The 15,415-nt window shown below is 43.5% G+C and overlaps 1 protein-coding gene across 5 annotated transcripts in view; it reads left to right on the plus strand.

Moving 5' to 3' along the window:
* Positions 1 to 323: 323 nt before the first annotated feature.
* TRIM2 (tripartite motif containing 2) overlaps positions 324 to 15,415 on the plus strand; it is a 187,545-nt gene continuing 172,453 nt past the window's right edge. For 2 of the 5 annotated variants that reach the window (XM_016952393.3, XM_054683436.1), the window contains exon 1: positions 324 to 586. The gene's annotated coding sequence lies outside the window, so the exon portion shown is untranslated. Of the gene's footprint in view, positions 592 to 1,050; positions 1,245 to 15,415 lie in introns of those variants that run through there. The other 3 variants (XM_063809108.1, XM_016952392.4, XM_063809107.1) reach the window with 3 other exon arrangements.

Raw genomic sequence — 15,415 nt, forward strand, 5'->3', positions numbered from 1 at the left:
GAGAAGGGCGAGCGACGCAGTCCCTCGCCTGCGATAGCCACTGACCCCACTCAGGCTCGGGCGGCCCCTCTTCCATTCCCCCAAATCACTGCCGTCTTATTCCTGCCCAACCACCCTCGTCAATCTCTTTGAATCTGTAATTTAAAACAGGCATTCATGGACATTCTTCTTAGAAGGCCTAGTGCTAAGTCGCAGTTGTCAAGGGAACCGCGTGTCTGGAGGGAGAACAGGCTCTCCGGAGTTTCCCGGGAAACCACCCCCCGCAGAGGCAGGTGCGGCTGGCTGGGCCTCGCGGGGAAGCGCTCTCTGGGCGGAGTCGGGGCACTCGGGGCCTGGGGCGTGGTCGCCGGGCTGCCGTGCGCTCGGGATCAGTCTTTTTATACATATATATATATATATATATATACATATATATATATGTTATAAAATTCTAACTTCGGTGGAGTACTTTACTTTGATATTCCACTTGCAAAACAGAACCACTGATTCCTTCCTGCTTGACAAGATTGAGTCGCTATCGAGGAGCTGCCCGTGCTTTGGAAATGGTCCAAATCGACGAGGAACTGCCAAGGAGCCCCCTCAGACAGTAAGGTTCTGTTGGCCAGGGTCCTGGGGACAGACACGAGTGTTGGTGCGCGCGACTGAAACGGGAGCAGAGCAGTTGAATGAGCTTCTTACGCTTTGCATGGTGCGCAGAATATCCCACCGATACCCAGAAATCCAGTAGAAATAGGGACGAGTGTTGCTGCGAAAGAGCCTTTTACATTTGAAATGCATGTTAGGTTAACTGGAAAGGCGCCTGCCTCTTGTTTTGTTTCAGAAATACTGTTGGGAAAAGGATCCGATTTCTGCTCGGAGTGAAGGAAGTGGTCTCTGGAGAATTCCTAGGTCAGGGCTGGCATTTGCACCTTTTCATGGTCTTTCCCTGCACAGTCACTTCAGCGGCGGCGTCGCTGGGGCTGAGGCCGGGTGACTGCGGCTAGGCATGCGGATTTAGTTCCCCGCCTGTCATCTTTGTGGCTCCTTGTGGGGGAGGGGCGGGCGGTCTGACACAGTTATTAAACCTGGCAGCTGCGCTGGCGGCACTGAGGAGCATTTTGAGTGAGCTTGCAGAAAATGAGGGGCTTTCAGCTGGTCGCCTGCTTGTCACCTCTCGCTGCCTGAAAAGCAGCTCTCAGAGCGCTTTCCTGTCCTTCTAATTACAGCGGCGGGGGCAGTGCGCCCTTCGGGACGCAATTGGAAACGTGAGTATCTGTGTCCCCCGCACTGCTGGCAGGCGGCTAGGCGCTTAAAGCTTCCAGACCGGTGGCGGGGACGGAAAGGCAGGGATAGGAGAGGCGGGCGCGCGTGCGGCGGGGCTGCGGGAGGGCCCCGAGACGCGCGTCGCCACGCCTCGTCTGGAGGTGGTGCGCGCTGGCGAGGAGGCGACAGCCCGGAAGGCTGCAGACGGGGGCGTTGAGTGCAGGGTTGCCAGCGCCGGGCTTGGAACCGCCCTATGCTTTGGGGATCCACACACAAAGGAAATAACCTTGGCCTAGGCAGCCAGGGCAGGCAGCCCCGTCCCGCCCCCGATCTTTCCGGCCCTTTTTGAAGATGGAGAGAAGGCGCGTTTTACGGTTGGCTCGAAACGAGATGAGGCCAGTGTTACAGCCCGTGGGGACCTTTGTGCGCTGCGCAGTGGCGGCTGCGGCCGGTCCTGCAGGGACACGGGCGTGGCGGCGTCTCAGGGAGCGGCGCGCATCGCTGAGTCCGGGCCCCGGAGGGGGCGCGAACGGGTTTCTTTGAAATCTCAGCGCCTTTGGGATTTCAGAGCCCTGCAGGCCTCAGTCTCTCGCCGCTCCCAGAACTCGTTTCTTCCTTCTCTTCGCACAAGGGGTTTAACAGGGCAGACGTGAAGTGAAAAGACCTCAATTCCCTCCTTTCTCCCCAAAATATGAGTGTGAGGCGGTGTGGTTTTTTTTTTCCTTGCTATAGATTGCTAAAAGGAATCTTGAAGTTCAACTCAGTTTTATATTTAATTCCAGACAAGGTTTTAATTTTACAGAGCTGGCATCATGCAAGGGTGTGTGTCTCTGTCGTTTACACATTTCTTAAAGAAACTTGGCCCTTCCCTAAAGGTTCCGAGGAGCGTTTCACAGAGTCACGTGGTTTCAGAACGTCCTGTTTAATGTTTCAGGTGCATTTCTGTGTTGATTTAGCTGAGGCCCAAATATGTGATACAGAGGCAGGCTCTTCTCTTAGGGGACCTGAAGTCTAACTACTGCAGTCTCTGAGGCTCAGGTTTCTTGATGTGGTGTCTGGCCTCCACGGTCAGGGGCTGATAGCCAATGGAAGACCTCACCTTCCCCAGAGGGGCTTACCAGAGCCAGGACCCTGTGTTGGAAGTGTGAGCAATGAACAGTGAACAACTACTTAAACTTTCCAGGTCTCCGTTTCCTCATCCAAATAATGGGTGTAACATGATAATATCAGATATCCATCAAAGTAATATCTAACTCCTAGCCTAAGAGATAGGCTACGATTTCTGCGTGTCTTCCATCTCCCACCAAGCAGCTTTTCTTTTAACCTGACATTGGAGGATTGGCTTAATGAGAGCAAGTAGAAAAGACAGAAAGACTACAAAGTGGAAAAATGAAAATATAATAATCCTCAGAAAAGTAGTAATCAGTATAGCTTAGAATTTGCCTAAAAATACACTAACCAATTGCTTGTACACATATGGTGTACATATGGACACATATGGTCTCTTTAATTTTATTTATCAGGTTATGGCCCTGGGGAAAGATTGATGTCTGTCTGCCTCAAAAATAATGCTTGACATTTGGTGCTTAAATTTGCCCCAAATTGGCCAGGCACAGTGGCTCACGCCTGTAATCCCAGCACTTTGGGAGGCCGAGGCAGGCGGATCACCTGAGGTCAGGAGTTCAAGACCAGCCTGGCCAAAATGGTGAAACTCCGTCTCTACTGAAAATACAAAAAATAGCCAGGCGTAATGATGGGCACCTGTAATCCCAGCTACTAGAGAGGGTGAGGCAGGGGAATTGTTTGAACCCAGGAGGCAGAGGTTGCAGTGAGCCGAGATCGCACCATTGCACTCCAGCCTGGGCAACAGGGTGAGACTCCGTCTCAAAAAAAAAGAAAGAAAGAAAAAATTTGTCCCAAATTTTGGTTTTCCATCTCGGAGTGGGGTTTCTCAGATTTTTGCACATGAGTTTCTTGTTAATAAAAACCAGATGATGATTAAGTAGAAGTGTTGTTAAAAGAAAGAAATGTGATTCTGAAATATTACATATGACATATCAAAACTAGAAATAAATACTTCTACTGAATTCTACTCTAGTAAAATAATGGTTAGGGTATTGTTCTTAATTTTGTCCACTGTACTTTAAAAAGAATATGCAGAAATTGGAGGGAAGGGGTTCAGAATGGGGAAATCAAATAATGAGGTGGAAAGAGGAGAGACTAAAAGAACCGAGGCTGTTTTAGGGACAGAAGGTGGAGTGGCGACTTCGTTACTGTCAAATGTGTGAAGGGCTGAGAAGGATGGAGTAAGAGAAAACCAGATTTTGATTGGATATAATGAAAAACTTACAAAATGGCGAAAAAGTAAAATTAACCACCAAGAGGCGTCTAGAAGTGAACAATTTATCATCTGCCTTTCATGGCCCCAGCCCAGCCATTCTTTACCCTAGCTGCAGGCTAGAATCACCTGGGGACTTAAAAACTCCTCTGAACCTGGATCCTTCCCCAGACTCCAAGATTCTGACTTAACTGGTATAAGCCCAGGTATGGATATGTTCTAGGAGCTCCCTAGGCAAAACACTAGGTAGAGAAACGTTGGTCCATGCCTAAGAGGACAAAGTCTACCACTGCAGGGCCAGGCAGGGAGCATAGATATCCGAGGAGGGCCAGGACCTGCTGGGGTTCACTTGCTGAGGAGGCAGCTGTGAGCCACACTCAATGTTCTCCAGATCTTCTGATTTGCCAAGGGAAGCTGGAATTTTTGGTTTTTACATTTGTGAATATGACATCTCCAGATCTTTAGAGGTTGGCAACTAATTAAGGGTAAAGCATTTAAAAATGTTTCGTGCTTGCTGAACAAAACACCCCAGCCGAAGCTGGCCCCCCGTCCAGATAGGCAACTGCGACCAGACTTTTGCCTTCTTTGTGGGTAACGGGTGTGAATGGGAGCTCTCCCGGGGCCTCTTCTAGCTTCAGTTTTATGATTTGATGCTTTCTTTTTAACCTGAAGAAACATCTCTTGGCCTCAGTCTTTTTAAAGGCATGTCATGTCTTCCTGGCCGAGTGTCTACCCCTCCATAGATCTCTCTGGATTGTTTGAATAAAGGAACGTTTCTAGTTCCCTAATCTTACCCTGGCTGTAAATTAAGGAGGCTGCCCCCTGGAGATTCTGAGACAGTGAGAATTCTAACCATTCTTAACCACGCCTGCCACCTCCCCCACATCCGCCACTCCCAGCTCCCTTGCTCCCTCCACTGGTGATGGAGATGGGGTGAATGGGGTTCAGGAGGCCTGGGAAGTGTCCTGAAGCTGCCTCCTGGTGCCCCATCTCTTGCAGGGGAGGGGAGGAGTATGGATTGATCATATATATAAGCTTATAAGCAGCACCATTGTTGAAGTATGATTCTTACAAATGAGACTCTAAAATTCCCAGTTCACTCATCTCTTGAATTTCCCTCTAGCCTTCTCTAAGCCACACAAGCCATGGAGTATAGTATGTCTCCATCACCAAAGAGGAGCAATCGACACCTCTCTGCATAGACAAGAATATCTTGACCAGAGGTACAACAAATCCAGGCGGACTAGCACTGAGAGTTGACTGGATTCTCCCTGCCTCTCCCCTGTGGGTTAGGGCTGTTGTACTTTGGATGGTGGGGCCAGGTGGTGAAGTAACAGGAAGGCAGATCACCTGCCTGTCTAGCATTCCCCGCCCCTGCCTGCCCACCCTGCTGTAGTGCTAAGACCAGGGTGACACCTCTCTTCCTTCCCAATGATGAGGCACTGACAGCCTTCCAGGGTGGCAGAGAGACCTGTGTGTGCAAGGTGGCAGAGATGTGGTGCAGAAGAGATGGGCACTTACTCCAGTGCTGATACACAGAAGCCAGCTTTGTTCAAAACAGCGTTGTTTAGCAAGGTTGCACTGTATATAAATTAAATTAACATCCTTAAGCAGCTGCCTGTTTTCAGTTCCCACAGGCTAAGCAGGCAAAACCAGAGTGACTATGAGCAGGTGTCACGTTCCCCTCCAAAGGTCACAACAAAAGAAAAACCCCAAAGCCATGGCCATGCTGTCTCCAGTCCTTTTGCCAGCCTCTTGGTTCTCCAAAGTCAAATCTTTGGCTTGTGGTCCAAAGATTTCACTATCAATGAGAAGGTAAGGGGAGTTTTGAAGTTAGAATGTGTAAATGGCCCAGGGAAAAGGAAAGGAAGTAAGATCCAGCTGTTTGGTTGGATTCTGGTTCAAACACAGAAATATGTTTCTTGGAGGAGCAGAAGCCACATCAGCCCCAATTTTGAGTTGCCAAAACCATAGGCTCAGGCTGAGATGCTCTACCCTGGCATAATCTCTCTCCCTCTCTGTTAGTGACTGCGTAAAAAATGTGGTTGATTCTTTTCCTGGAATCATAGATTAGCACATTCCACTGCATTACCCTCTGCCCCCAGCTAGACCAGATCCTGAGGAGCAGGGGATGAATAGTGGGGTGCTCTGACACCCATTTAACAGTCTCACAGTGCCTTGCTTCAAGCCACTAAGCAGCCTCACAGCTGTGCCCCAAAATGGGCTGCACACAAGGTTCTTCCTACATGCTCCTTTCAGGCATGAGACCAACCTTGGGGATCAGTATTCCTGTCCTCTTTTCCAGGGCAGTGGCTAAATACCATCCACTGCTTTGCACTGGCACCTGGAATGTCAGGCTCTGACTATTTCTGGCTTGATAATGACAGGTTCCCTATGGAGAATTTTGGCCGATGAGCTTGTCAGCCAGGGTTTACACAGTCAGTTTGTGTTTTTTCTTGAGGTAGTTTACCCGGTTGCCTCTCTATTCTAGAGCTTTCCTGTTGGCTCTTTCTTTTTGACAAATTGACTACTTAACGGAAGATCTACTTAAGTGTGTCCAGGGACAGAGAGAGAAGGTAAAACCCCAGTCTATTGCTTTGAACCTTGTTGTGGTGGTAGCAGAAAAATCAACGAAGGGGAAATTTCATACTGTTGGCTAAAAAGCAACTATTCAATTCATCCCTGTCCTGATCAATAATTCTTGTTATATGAAATTAGTAAGAATATTAGGAAAGCTCAATTATGCAATCCTATGAACTATAATTGGTTTGTAAAAACAATTTCATTGGAAATTTTATTTAAAGTAGATTATTTTGATCATTGTATAGTGGCAAATCAAAAAGTAAATTCTCCTCCTAAGGTATAGTGATATGTAATGGGCAACAAAAATGCAGGAAACTTTAAATCTGTTAAATAATCACTCTTGTTCCTACTGAGAATGAAAAAAAGCAAAGGAAGCATGTGGCAATTTTAAAACATTAGCTCTTGCCATCATGTTTAGAAGAAAGATTTGCACAATTAAAAAAAAAACAGATAAAAAATAAAACAAAGACAGTGTCAGGTGGAGTGCTAGACTGGCTAATCAAATGCTGGGACAAGTGGTGCGGATAGCCTGTTCTACACCAAGGCTAGAAGGGGGGAAACTGATATTCTTGGACACAATCAGGTTATGAGTGCTGGCTCTAGGGCTTTGAGCGGTGATCTAGAACTGGAAAGGTAAGCAGAGAAGGTGGAAATACTTTTCACCTAAAGGCAAACAGCTTGAGCAGTGGCTCAAAAGGCTGCAGGAGCATGGATTTGGCAACTCATTTGATATGGGGAGAAAGAAGACAGGCTTTCTTCTTGGAGACCGGTGGTTGGGGTTTGTATTTCAAAGGTGTGTGACCTTGAGCAATTTGCTTAAGATGCAGTGTCTCAGTTTTCTTATCTGTAAATGAACAACTGAGCCATTGTAGGTTGTTCTAAGGATTAAAGAACATCTGTATGCAATCCCAGCACTGTTCATTGCATACAGATGATTAGTCTGTGATGAGTATTTTTTTCAGGACAAAGACATAAAACGAACTGTATCTTACTTCAATATCAGAATGAGGGCTTTGAACTTGTTCTCAAGACCATATGAAGCCACCCTATGGTGGCTTTAGGAAGTGAAAGCATTTTTATACCACTTTACATTAGAAGTTCATTGAGTTTTTACAAAATCTTTTTTTTTTTTTTTTTTTTTTTTGTAGAGACAGTATCTTACTCTGTTGTTGAGGCTGGAGTGCAGTGACATGATCATAGGTCGCTGCTGCTTGGTTCTGGACTCAAGTGATCCTCTCGTGTCAACCTCCCAAGTAGCTGGGACCACAAGTGTGCACTACCACACCCGGCTAATTTTTTTAAATTATTTTTTGAAGAGACAGGGTCTCGCCATGTTGTTCATGCTGGTCTTGAACTCCTGGGCTCAAGCGATCCTCCAGCTTCAGCCTCCCAAAGTGCTAGGATTACAGGCATGAGCCACACCAGCCTAAAAATTCTTATATGACCTTTTGAATCTCTGCTTAGATTTTTTTTTCTTCTCTCTTGTGCTTGTAACTCAAGCTTTAATACTTGAAAAGATTCATGAAAATTTGAATATACTTTTCTAAATCTGTAAGAAGACTGTCTCCCAAGATGGTTTGTCAGTAAACCATGTGGTTTATGGTCAGCATTGTGTTATCTCCAGCCTTTCTGAAGAGCTAACAGTAGCTCCGAGTTTAATTATGTAATAAGCTATGCCTACTATTTGATGCCACGAGAAATAAACTTTGAAAAAATTCAGTACTTGAAAATATTTATCAAATATGTAGGATCGTCTGTTTCCATTAGTATATTATTCTTGAACATTTTCCCACAACCCATTATTTTTAGCTATTTTAAGTAAGAGTTACAACTTTGCTATGCTTTTGGTTTGGTGATGAGTAATGTTTCCATTGTTATATCTCTATTTTACAACTTCCCTGAACTGTTTAGTGCAATTTTTAGAATATGAGTCAGTTACAATCTTTACACTGCAGTTTTGAACCATCTTTTTATGACCTTCTAAGTGAAATATTTCTCTGAAAATTTCCCCTGCTTTCCCTCTCCCCTTTCCTTAATTCCCTTGAGTTAGTCTTTGTTAAGCATTATAATTGAGTAGAGTAAACTGTGTTATCTAACACTTTTCTACTGCTTTTACAAGCACAAAGATGAATCGGAGATTCAACAAAGCTTCAAGGTTCTAGAAATAAGCGCTTTTGAGACAGGCGAGCAAAAATCACCAATCTCATTAGCTTCTCCAAAGGAAACAAATAAGTCTTGTGAGCTACTACTGGGATTTTTAGAGTTTTCCTGGCCTCATTTTAAAGAGATGGGGACTCACTGTGTTGTCCAGGCTGATCTTGAACTCCTGGCCTCAAGGCATCCTCCCACTTCAGCCTCCCAAAGTGCTGGGATTATAGGCATGAGCCACCATGCTGGCCATCTAGGCTTCAAGGGATGTTTGTTTGTTTGTTTGTTTGGAGACAAGGTTCCCACCCTGTTGCCCAAGCTGGAGTACAGTAGTGTGATCATGGCTCACTGCAGCCTCAACCTCTCAGGCTCAAGCAATCCTTATACCTCAGCCTCCCAAGTAGCTGGGACTATAGGCATGCACCACCACACCTGGCTAATTTTTAAAATTTATTTTTTTTCATAGAGACAAGGGTCTCTGTATGTTGCCCGGGGCTGATCTCAAACTCCTGGGCCGAAGTGATCTGATCCTCCTGCTTTAGCCTCCCGAAGTGCTGCAGTTACAGGCGTGAGCCACCATGCCTGGCCAGGCTTCATTTTTAAAAAGGGGAGGGGAGGGTTGGGAGCTAGCTCTCTGGCTCACAAACAATAATGACTTCAATTTCTGTTCTTTCAATTGCATTTTTATGTTTCCCTGGGAGGGAGAGGAAGACCAGGCATGCTCATCTTGCCAATGTGATTAACTCTTCATTGGCCAGCCTCTTCGGACATCCATTTACTGCTCATTCTCTAGTATTCTGAGGAACAAAGATTTTGTTGTACTTTAAACTAAAATAGCTTGTTTGTTCTAAGAACGCAATACTAAATTTTGAGATGGAGACTGTATTTATACAGAAACACTTTGCAAGCAAATGTTTATAACCAGCCCCTACTGCTTTTACAAGCACAGAGATGAATCAAATATACACAAAAGCTTTGTGCTAGAAAGAACCTCCATGAATTGAATGTACGTGCTATATGGTAGGCATCATTCTTGTCACTGTGCATGCATGATCCCATTCAGCCTTCCTATGAAAAGTTATCATCCTCGTTTTAGAGATGAGAAAACTGAGACTTAGAGAGATTGAGTACATTTTGCAAAGTTGCTAGCTATTAAAAAGCAGGTGCAGGAGTTGGAGTCATGTCTGTCTGACTTTAAAGCCATTGCTTTTCCTGATTGATATACTCTGCATATGACATGATGCACAGCAGAATCCTTGGGAATATTCTGCTCCCCTTGGAGTTCCCTGCTTAGTGAGTGCTTCGTGCTCAAAGAACTCTCACAGACAATGCTAGTACACTTATTAGTTTTCTTTGTATCCTTTGGTTCTCACAGGCCAACTGCTACAAGGCAGGTCCAACAGATTTCCTAGATGACTGAATATTGGGCAGTATTCCAAGGTGGTCAATTATGTCTAAGACTCACACAAAAGCATTAGCAAGGATTGCTCCATGGATCAAGAGCAAATCAATGTACAATTGTCCTCTGCAGCTAACTTATTAGGGAACAAAAAGTTGCAATATTTCACTGGAAACTTCCATCCACTAGAAAAAAATGAGTGCTTAAGCAAATTTGGCCAGACTCTGATTATGATTAAGCATAAACCTCCGAAATGAAATTCGTGTGTACATTCTCTCTGCGTGGGACCAATTTGGCCAGCTTACTTTAAGGAAAAGCTTTTTGTTGTCTGCATTCTTGCCAAATTTCTAAACTTTCAAGGGTAAGGACTGTAGTTTTAACTCTTTATTCTGGCATTTAGTCATTTAGCTTACTGCTTGGCATATAGTACATCTTCAAGAAATACTTGTTTGGATTGAGTGTATCAGGGTTCTCCAGAAAAACAGAACCAGTGGGAGATATATACATGTAGATATATAGATGATATAGATATAGATGATATGGATATTGATATATACAGAGATTTATTATAAGGAATTGGCTCATATGATTATGGAGATAGACAAGTCCAATCTGTAGGATGGGGCAGCATGCTAGAGACCCAAGGAAAGCCAGAGTTCCAATTCCAAGGCCTTCAGTCAGGAAGAGCTGATGCTTCAGCTGAAGTCCACAGACCATCTGCTGGAAAGTTCTCTCTTACACAGGAAAGCATTCATCCTTTTGTTCTAGTGACACCTGCATTAGTTAAATAAGACCCACCCACATTATGGAGGGCAATCTGCTTTACTGATGAAAACACTAATCTCAGGCAAAAAGACCCCCATAGAAATACCCAGAATAATGTTTGACCAAATATCTGGGCACTGCATGGCTCAGGCACATAGACACACAAAATTAGCCATTACAATGAGTGAATGAGTAAATGAGAAACAGTAGTTTCTGAACTGTGGCAGAGCAAGTGGACTTCAGGCATTGGCCTCTGTTGTAGCCTTGAGTTACACCACACCTCAGTAATAGGAAGAGCTCTTCTTTCCAGTGAGGCAGCACCAACAGACTATAGGGCTTGAACCCAAGATGCCACCTGAGGGGAATTCTCATGTGGCCACTTGTGCCCAAGTGATCAGTTACCACTGAATTATGTGAATTAAAGAAACAGGTTGGGACATGTACCATGCTCTCCAGAACTGAGGGTGAAAAGGGTGTCTTTCTAAGAGGTAAGATTTTTTGGAAGTGGAATCCTATCATGTAAGACCCTAGTTTTTCTAAGAATTTGTGGGAAAAAAATAACCTTTACCTGAGTGTATGTAGCCACATTTGACTACTTTGTTTAGTTGATTTAATGCAACTCAGTGGTTACTGTAAATATCTGAAACTTGTAGATTATTGCTTCTCTAAAATTATAATGGGATCCATTTCTAGATTTACATCATTTTTTTTTCTTTGAGACAGGGTCTTGCTCTGTTGCCCAGGCTGGAGTGCAGGGGCGCAATCTTGGCCCACTACAGCCTCCAACTCCTGGGCTCGGGCAATCCTCCCATCTCAGCCTCCTGAGTATCTGGGACTACATGCATGAGCCACCATGCCTGGCTAATTTATTATTTTTTGTAGAGATGAGGTCTCACTATGTTGTCCAGGCTGGTCTCAAACTCCTGGCCTCAAGCTATCTTCCTGCCTCAGCCTCCCAAAGTGCTGGAATTAAAGGCATGAACCACTGCACCCAACCTAGATTTACATCTTCTTTTTTTTTTTTTTTTTTTTTTTTTTGAGGCAGAGTCTTGTTCTCTCACCTAGGCTGGAGTGCAATGGCATGATCTCAGCTCACTGCAACCTCCGCCTCCCAGGTTTAAGCAATTTTCCTGCCTCAGCCTCCAGAGTAGCTGGGATTACAGGCGAGTGCCACCATGCCTGGCTAATTTTTGTATTTTTAGTAGAGACGGGGTTTCACCAGGTTGGCCAGGCTGGTCTCGAACTCCTGACCTCAGGTGATCTGCCCGCCTCGGCCTCCCAGAGTGTTGGGATTACAGGCATGAGCCACCGTGCTCAGCCGATTTACATCTTAAAATGTGCTGCAAACTAAAGAAGCCTAGGAAACATATCCCTGCTTTGTGATTTAAGCTGTATTTTTGTTATTCACATACAAATCCATTTTAGACTGTACCTTTTAAGACAATGTTGTGGGAAAACAAAAAAACTGTTATTAATGATATTAGCATTTTGCTCACTTGGCTTGGGACTGCACGGATTTCTTACTGTAGCAAGTTTTTGTTTATCTAATTTAGTTTATCTGTACAATTAATCTAACTTCTCCCCGAAAAGAAGCAGTTCTCATATTCTAACTTTGTTTTAATAACTTTTTATTTATATAAACACATGTACTTAATTGTTTTGTTTTGTTTTGTTTTGAGACAGGGTCTCCCTCTGTCACCCAAGCTGAAGTACAGTTGTGCAGTCATAGCTCACTGTAACCTTTAACTCCTGGCCTCAAGCAGTCTTCCTAACTCAGTCTCCCAAAGTGCTGGGATTACATTTACAGGCATATACCACCATGCTCAGCTCACATGCACTTAATTTTTAAAAATAAGATGGTACTTTTAAAAGCTTATATCTAAATACAGCAGTCTCTTTTCTCCTTACTAAAAGAGGCTTCCTCCCTAAAGACAGCCCCTTTCAACATTCTTAGCCATTCTTCTGCTAGTTGCTTCCATGTTTCTAAAAATTGTCTTCTTTCTGCTATTTCTTTTACATTTTTCCTTCTTTTATTCAAATAAGTAATATATTTACATAGTTCAACATTCAAGAAAAAAAAAGATAAAAACAGTCAAAGTCTCTTTCCTACCCTGGTCCCCAGCCTCCCGAATTTTCTCTTGGCAGGCAACCAGTATTACCAGCCTCTCCCATATCCTTCCTGAAATGTCCTTGGATATACATATACTACTGATTATTGATAAATTTTTTGTATTATCTGTTGACTCTCACTTACGGTAGATGAGAACTTAGCTTTCTCTTCTACACTCTACTTTCTGTCTTTCCTTTCCTATAACTTACTTATAGTACAAGTCTTGATTACGTCTGTATTTATATTACTAGGACCATGTAAATACTGTCACTGCTGAGTCAAGTAGTTTACTATAGTTGTGTTTCCTTTTATAGGCTGGATTTTTTTTTGTTTTGTTTTATCCAGAGCTAATAATTACTTCATTTTTTTCTACTAGATTTTCTATGGGTTTATTGTTAGTCTTCTTCAAATGCTCCAACAGATATGTCACGATTATTAAAGTTTTTTGTTTAATTCAAAATGTTCCCGACACTTTATGGGTTCCACTTCTCCACTCCCTCTGGGATTTTCCTCTCTTAGTTCTCAATCCCACCCCAATTTGGACTGGTTTTATTTCCGCCCCAAGATGCTATTGTTTGGGGCTTGCTTTTGTAATTCTTCTATATTAGATTCTCTTTTCCTAGAACCCCATATCTTTTCCTTGCTTGTTTTAATTCTGTTTTTCTGAAATAAATCCTCCAGTAGTTTCTTAAGAAAGGATACGTTGAAGGTAATTTTTGAGCCCCTTGCTTTTTAGTTTTTAAATTTTTACTTATTTTGAGACAGGGTCTCACTCTGTTGCCCAGGCTGGAGTGTAGTGGCATGATCATGGCTCACTGCAGCCTCAACCTCCTGGGCTCAAGTGATCCTCCTGCCTCAGCCTCCCAAGTAACTGGGACTACAAACACATGCCACCATGCCTGGCTATTTTTGTTTGTTTGTTTATAGAGATGGAGTCTCACTGTGTTGCCCAGGCTGGTCTCGAACTCCCGGGCTCAAGCCATCCTCCCATCTAAGCCTCCCAAAGTCTCAAAATATATTTATTCTACCCCGACGCTTCTTAGTTTGGCTAGATATAGAATCCTCAGGTAAAAAATTGTTTCTCTTCAGAATTTTGTAGGTGACTCCATGATTCTGTACCACTCTCCACTATGCCCTGTGTTCCTTCTAGTCTCTACCATTGCTGCTGGGTCCTCCATAGCCATCCTCACTCTCCTTTTCCTTCCTTGTGAACTATTTTTTCTTACTGTGTATTCTCATATTTCATGGTGACTTGCCATGATTTGAGGGGTTTTTCTATTAATTATTTTGATCACTTGGCTCTTTTAAATATGGAAATGTATGCCTCTCATTTATGGGAAGATGTCTTCTATTTTTATCTTTGCTAATCTTCTCCCTTTTATTTTCTCTGTTCTCTCTTCTGGAACTCCAGTTGGCTGGAAACTGCACCGCTTAGATTGATCCTCTAATTTTCTTATCTTTAATGCCATTGAAATCTTTTCTTTTCAAACTTTCAATTTCCAAGGGCTCACTCCTTGTTCTTTTTTAAAAAATATCCTGTTCTTATTTCATGGATGCAATATCTTTTTTTTTGCTCTGAAGATACTAAATATAGTGAATTTTAAAAAACTTTTCTTCTACCCCTTGTATTGTTTCTTTGTCCTTTGAGTTCCTTTTTTCCATTTGTTTTTTTTTTGTTTATTTGTTTCAGACTTCTTATTTTCACAAATGTCTAGTGATCTCTGACTGTCCATTCGTATTTAAGAGTGAGGTTCTATAACACTTGATTGGAGTCTTTGTGTGATTGATAGGTTTGGTAATTGGGACAAGACCTTTGTAGGGTGATCTGGCAGTAATCTAGGTTTTTCTTTGGGTGATCCCAAAAGGCAGCGCTGGAAGGATTTTTCCCTCCCTCCCTCCCTTCCTTCCTTTCCTCCCTCTTTTCTTTTCCTTCCTTCCTTCTTTCCTTCCTTCCTTCCCTCCTTTTCTCTCTCTCTCTTTCTTTTTTTTGGAGATGAGGTCTCACTCCGCCACCCAGGCTGGAGTGCAGTGGCACAATCATAGCTCATTGCAACCTCACCCTCAACCTGGGCTCATGTGATCCTCCTGCATCTGCCTCCCTAGCAGGTGGGACTACAGAGGCTTAAGCCACCATGCCCAGGTGTATTTTTCTTTAATGGGACCATTTAGTTTCTTCTAAGACTAAGAAACCTCCTAAGAATACTTCTGCTTTGGGTAGATAAAAGTGACTTCCACCATTCTAGGAGCATGAAATGGAACAGAATCTGGAATGCCTACCATTCAGTATACAGACTTCACTTTAATCTCCAGCTTTCAGTTTGGTATGCTTCCACCTCCCAGGGGTCTGTCTGGAGACCTCAGATTAAATTTCTCCTCTTGAATAGAGGCTGTTAATTTTTCAGCATTTTACTTAACCACAGGGCTGGCAGGGTGTGTGTGGTAAAATTAGCCACATAATGATCTCAAGAGTATGGACCCTACAGCCAGAATGTTTGAGTTTAAATCCTGGCTCTGGTAGTTACTAGTTGCATGACCTTGGTCAAGTTCCCTAAGCCCTGCAGTTGGTGACTCCACACTAAAGGTGAATACCACAGTGTCCAGGGAGGTAAAGAACACATTTGGATTTTATTTCTTTTCTTCACGGTCTATCAGTTTTGTACTGTAAGAATGCTTTCTTTTATAACACATAACCAAACCAATGAAAGCACAAAGGAATACAATTGCACACATGATCTTGCCGCGAAGATGGTATGGTGTTTCCCACTGAAGTAATTCATTGTTCACAGAATTTGGCAATAAGAAAAGGAACAAAGTCTCTAAACAAATAACC

This window comes from Pan troglodytes, chromosome 3 (genome assembly GCF_028858775.2).
Source record: "Pan troglodytes isolate AG18354 chromosome 3, NHGRI_mPanTro3-v2.0_pri, whole genome shotgun sequence".
In the NCBI taxonomy this organism is placed as follows: Eukaryota; Metazoa; Chordata; class Mammalia; order Primates; family Hominidae; genus Pan; species Pan troglodytes.